Here is a 6,222-nt window from a genome sequence, read left to right as displayed (position 1 = left end):
ACATGATTGTATAGTGATTTGTCATGCATAACGGGCTATATTAACGTAAGAAATGACTTATGGATTGGGAGTCAAGACTCAGTGAAAAATCCCTGCCTCCCCCTTTTTCTCGACGATTGCAAAACCTGATATATAAAAACTAAGAAGAGCTTGCAATCCCTAAAAATTACAGAAACTCTTTGGAATTATCTCTCTCTACATTTGTGCATTGTACATTTTCATTCTAGATGTACTCTTTTTTCTTAAAACAAAACTTTGAGTTTTCGCTCTCCCTTTTTCCCGTAAACCAAAAAGGTAAATAGATCACAAAAAAATGAAAATTTTGGAGGAAAAAATTTAAAACAATAACAAATGTAAGTAAAGAAAATTTATTCACACACCACAAATGAACACAAAAGTTTTGTTGTCCAAGTTTGGGAAATTCCACTAGATCAACCCTAACAGCTTGGAATTTTATAAGAAAGAGATTTCCTCCACACATGCTTAAAAAATGGATTTGCATGTTTGAAACTTGTTAAAGATGCAAATCACCTATGGATCCAAAGCTTTTGAAGAGAATAACAAACGATCATTAAATTCTCAAGTGAACGTGCGGTGGGTTCTTTACCCGAGTCAAACACGCCATTATTTTGCCTACCTACAAAAAGCTGACCAACCGATCATAGATGAATGTAAAGTGATTTGTCATGCGTAACGGGCTATATTACCCTAAGAAATGACTTATGGATTGAGAGTGTTACGGTCCCGGATCTGACACAAGGATTCTTTGGGAGGATCTAGGATCTGCCTTGGGTTACGGGTCTTCCAAGCATTACCATAGGGGTAGTAGAAAGACACGGGGAAGACAAAAACGAAGATCAAGCCAAAGGGAAGCTAGATAACCCTAGAGCTCGTTGAGGAGAACTCTAAGCCTCTTACGCTAAATTTAACCTAATTCTTAATACTTCAATGCTTCCTTTTCTCATTACTCTTACCCCTTAAATAGGGTTCACCCTGTTAGGGTTTAATAAAATATTACATAAATATCCCTATGAATAAAATATTCCAAAAATATCCCTATTGATAAATAATTCCAAAAATACCCTTGTGACTAAAACTGAAATAAAATAAAGTAAATTAAATAAAACAACTAAAATAATAATGTTATTGCGTGCATAAAATTACACCCCCTAGAAGAACGAGCTTGTCCTCAAGCTCGGAAGAAGGGTCTGTATGCCGACGTCTCCACCTGTGCCCAAGTAGTATCCATGATCGCTATGGTTGCCCTCTGGATGCCAAAAAACTGGAGCATCCACACAGAGAAAGTTTTTTTTTTTTTTATAGGAAAATGTGCCGAATGTCGCTACATCTCGCCCAACTGCAATGCAGATCAGAGCGAAGTTTTAAAGGGAAGTTTTAAAGCAAAGCTTCAACTTCTCTCTATGATATGGCCGAATCATTAGCATGCTACAGGAGTTGAGGACAGAGAGACATCAGAGTCCAGAGGTGAGAGAGGTTGCTCAACCATATCACAGAAGAGGGGAGCAGTGGCCAGGGCGCACTGCTGTCCAAGCACCTCAGCATGGAGGCACAATCCCAAGGTACACCAAGTTAGAGTTTCCCTCTTTCAATGGTTCTGTGGATCCCGTAATTTGGTTGCATAGATGTGAAAAAAAAATTTTGAACCAAGGGACTACTGAATGGGATAAGGTGCAACTAGCCTCTTTCCATATGACAGATGAAGCCATGTTATGGGTGACTCAAGTAGAGAAAGAGAGACTAGGAATGACTTAGGGAGAATTTAAAAATCTATGCACAGTTAGATTTGGGCCTCCCGCCAACAGCAACCCCTTGGGAGAGTTAGTCTATTGAGACAAACGGGTTCGGTGGAACACTATCAAAAACTCTTCTAGGAAAATTTGGCTCGTGCTAGAGAGAGGGTATTGGTTGACCAGCAGGTCTCCTTATTCACAGCAGGTCTCAATGAGTATTTACGGCTAGAGGTAGAACTCCTTATGCCCACGGATCTAGCTCATGCCATGAATATGGCCCGAGCAATGGAACAACGACAACAGTTGCAGCAACATAAGCCGGGTTGGTCGAGTGAGAGAAACACTTCCTCCACGTGGCAAGGGCCAGTTGTTACGGTCCCGGATCTGACACAAGGATTCTTTGGGAGGATCTAGGATCTGCCACGGGTTACGGGTCTTCCAAGTTTTACCATAGGGGTAGTAGAAAGACATGGGGAAGACAAAAACGAAGATCAAGCCAAAGGGAAGCTTGATAACCCTAGAGCTCGTTGAGGAGAACTCTAAGCCTCTTATGCTAAATTTAACCTAATTCTTAATACTTCAATGCTTCCTTTTCTCATTACTCTTACCCCTTAAATAGGGTTCACCCTGTTAGGGTTTAATAAAATATTACGTAAATAACCCTATGAATAAAATATTCCAAAAATATCCCTATTAATAAATAATTCCAAAAATACCCCTGTGACCTAAAACTGAAATAAAATAAAGTAAATTAAATAAAAAAACTAAAATAATAATGTTATTGCGTGCATAACATTACACCCCCCTAGAAGAACGAGCTTGTCCTCAAGATCGGAAGAAGGATCTGTATGCCAATGTCTCCACCTGTGTCCAAGTAGTATCTGCGATTGCTATGGTTGCCCTCTGGATGCCAAAAAACTGGAGCATCCACACAGAGAAAGTTTTTTTTTTATAGGAAAATGTGCCGAATGTCGCTACATCTCGCCCAACAGCAACGCTGCCCTCCCTCAGTCCTAGACTGGTGTGAAAGAGCCCCTCACGGCGGCCCCCGCCCCCATTGGCAAAGTTGCACTTCCTACCCATTGCCAGCATTGCAGCAACAACATCATGACCAACCCCCTCAGCAGCACTGACCCCCTCCAGCTGCTGCACCAGGAACAGTAACAGACCCCGTAGCCTTAGCTGCTGGCTTACTAATCTTAGATGCAGGACTTCATCATCACCAGAATCACTCTTAGATTCAGAGCTGCTTGCTGGTTTTGTGTTCTTCAAGTTTCCAGCAGATCCATTTGTGGAGACAACAGAGGATGGTTTCTTTGAAAGAATACCAGCTTTATCAACAACCTCCTCTTCTTCGGATTCAGACGAACTATCCTCTAAGATGCTTGTCTCTTGCTTCATTTTAGGCACAACTTCAAAAACAGGTTTTCCTTTCTTGCTACCCTTCTGCACCTGAATTGCAGCCTCTACTTCTCGTTTATGCTTTTTGGCAGTAACCTGTTTCTCAAGCGCTGCCTCTGCTTCCCTCTTACTCTTCTTTGCAGATATTGCTGGAGAAACTTCCATGGGAGTTGCAGCAACATTTTCAAAAGAACCCTTCAGATGTATCTCCTTCCTTGCCCGTGCAGGAATTCTTCTGACATGCCATTCCCAGCACTAACATTTGGGGCCTTGAAAACAAAATCGTATTTTCCATACGCAAGTCCATACTGAGAACCAACAATTTTTCCATTGAAGAATGCATGCAAGACATGTCCACTGGAGGTCACCCTCAGTGTCACTACGTTGTTGAAGAATGGATTGCTTTTATCACTCTGCACAGGATTCATGTACCACAAATAGGCACTGGCATCGCCGGTGACTCTGATTTGGTCAATGAGACGAGAGGCTGTGATAGAATCATGGCCAGCCCAGCCTTTAAGAACCTCAGCTAGACGTTCAGGTCTCCACACCCACCTCAATTGCTCAGGCTGATCCGTTGCCATGTGAGGCTGCTTGACCTTTACTGAAGTCGGAGTGCTTACCTTTGCTGTGTTGTATACTTCTGCAAAGCAATCCTGCAAAATGCTAACAGACCATGCAGGTACCAAGTATTGGTTTCCATGGACAGTGATGGTGGCATCAGTTGTCATGTTCACATTGCACAAGAAAGCCACAAAAGAACCTTCTTCAGTGGACACAGTGGCAGCAACTCCATTGCCCATGTCAGTGCTTACATTATCACCGTGAGTGAGAACTCTCTCCCTGGCGGAATGACTGCATGAAGTGGCTTCAAGTGGCCCCATATAGGCTGATTCAAGTGACCGTATTCATCAAGGGGTGCACCATAGTCATAGGATGTGGAGATATATGGACCTCCTGCTGTTCGTCCAAAGTTTGTGCCACCATGGTACATGTAATAGTTTTGGAAGACTCCACCAGTTTGGAAGAACCTTGCCACAACGAAGACCACATCTGCTGCCCTCCTGTGTGGGTCATGCTCTCCCCAATCCTTGAACCAGCCAGTCCACTTCTCAGTCCACATCTTCGGAGTGAAGTTGTCACAATACCATCCATTGCAAGTGTTGATCATTGGAACAGCAGCATCTGCTTGCTGGCACATAATCCATGGAATGCCTATATCGAATGAGTTAGCCATGGATGCACACCACTGAAGATACTTCTTCCCAGTTTCTCCGTAGTATGTCTGAACGTTTCTGTATTTGTTCTTAATCTGAGCGAGAATGATGGGACCTCCTTGTGAAACGAACAGCTGTTCCTGCTTCACCATGTCCACTATCAAAGTGGTGAAGGTTTGCATTTCGTTCTTGAACATCACATTGTCTGTTCTAAGCACCATACCAGGCATTTGCTGCAGCCAAGAATTAAGCCCAACATTGTCAAGGAGATCCAGAACAAACTCACTACTGCTGGTCCCATCAATAGAAAAACAATTCATCCACAGAATTATCTCAACCCTGCTCTGGATACCCAACAATAGTTTACCACCAACAGGCACTGGTTGAATAATTTTGACTAACAGTGGACGAGCATCATACAATGCATCCAAAAAAATTAACACAATAGTTTTAAAGGGACTGTTACTGCTGGAACAATGACCAAAAATAGCCACTCTGATGTAGTGTATATCCACAACTAAATAATTCGTCCCAGCAAGATGGATATAATTCCTCCACAAACAAAATGTCAGCATCCCGTTGTCAAATTGACTACCCAAAATAATTCTATCTCCCTTCAGCAAAGAATATGAAACAGGTCTTGCATCCCTACTTGCAACAGAAATTGAAAGAGGCGCAAGGCTGCTGGTCTCAGCTGTATAGAAAGAAAACAACCTCCAACAAAAAATTTGTGGCCGAACAGCATACACCGGATCCAGAATTTGAAACCCCACAACGTCAATTGGACAACTCACATTCGCACAAGTATTGTGCTCATCCACAAAAAAAACAAAGCCCCTCAAAAAAAAAAAAAAAATCGAAGACACTTACCCCCCTCAATTTGGAACTTGGGTATGCTCTGGTCTGCCGAGAAGTGGATTGCGAGTGGGAGGTTGTGGCTGGAAGTCACATCCCACAGGACATGTTTCCGACGGTGCCTCTTCCTCCGTTTCCGATGATGAGTAGCAGCCCTTGGTGGCTTCACTGCTTGTATATTTTCTAAGATAGTGGAGGGTCGAACGAACTGATTCGCCGAGATAGAGGCAGAGCGGGATTTTTCCGCCTGCTGTTTTGGAAGACATTCTGCTGGGTGGGAGGAGTGATTTTTTGAGATTGAACCCAAATCAACCCTTACCGACGGGGTTTTGGCAGCAATCCCCTCCGTCACCGATTTCCCCAAATCTTCCGCAGGGATTTCGACTGGTAAACATAAAAAAAAATTTAATTTATCTGACGAGACAACTTCTGCTGCTTTCCCTTGTGTGTGTACGCCTTGCTCGGATATTTCAGGTTGCATGACCTTTTCTGCAGGACCACGTGGCTCCCTTGCCGAATGTTCAATAGAATATTCATACCATGCTCGAATTTCTCCCAGTTCTTTGCATGCCTTTTCCATTGAATCGCGTATGTCGTCCAGAATAATAATTTCTTTTTGGCATAGAGAATAACCCATTGTGTTCCCGCTCTGATACCAGTTGTTACGGTCCCGGACTTGACACAAGGATTCTTTGGGAGGATCTAGGATCTGCCACGGGTTACGGGTCTTCCAAGCATTACCATAGGGGTAGTAGAAAGACATGGGGAAGACAAAAATGAAGATCAAGCCAAAGGGAAGTTTGATAACCCTAGAGCTCGTTGAGGAGAACTCTAAGCCTCTTACGCTAAATTTAACCTAATTCTTAATACTTCAATGCTTCCTTTTCTCATTACTCTTACCCATTAAATAGGGTTCACCCTGTTAGGGTTTAATAAAATATTACATAAATATCCCTATGAATAAAATATTCCAAAAATATCCCTATTAATAAATAATT

The 6,222-nt window shown here is 42.6% G+C and overlaps 1 pseudogene; it reads right to left on the bottom strand.

The window, feature by feature from the left end:
* Window positions 1-3,349: 3,349 nt before the first annotated feature.
* Window positions 3,350-4,599, bottom strand: LOC137947795 (beta-galactosidase 15-like; annotated as a pseudogene).
* Window positions 4,600-6,222: the final 1,623 nt, after the last annotated feature.

Source organism: Aristolochia californica, unplaced genomic scaffold, assembly GCF_029961685.1.
Source record: "Aristolochia californica isolate CCGP_79_NKW_82.1479 unplaced genomic scaffold, dmAriCali1.0.hap1 SCAF_1, whole genome shotgun sequence".
Lineage (NCBI taxonomy): Eukaryota > Viridiplantae > Streptophyta > Magnoliopsida > Piperales > Aristolochiaceae > Aristolochia > Aristolochia californica.
Note: the sequence above shows the minus strand (reverse complement) of the source record. Positions and strands in the feature narration are given on the sequence as shown.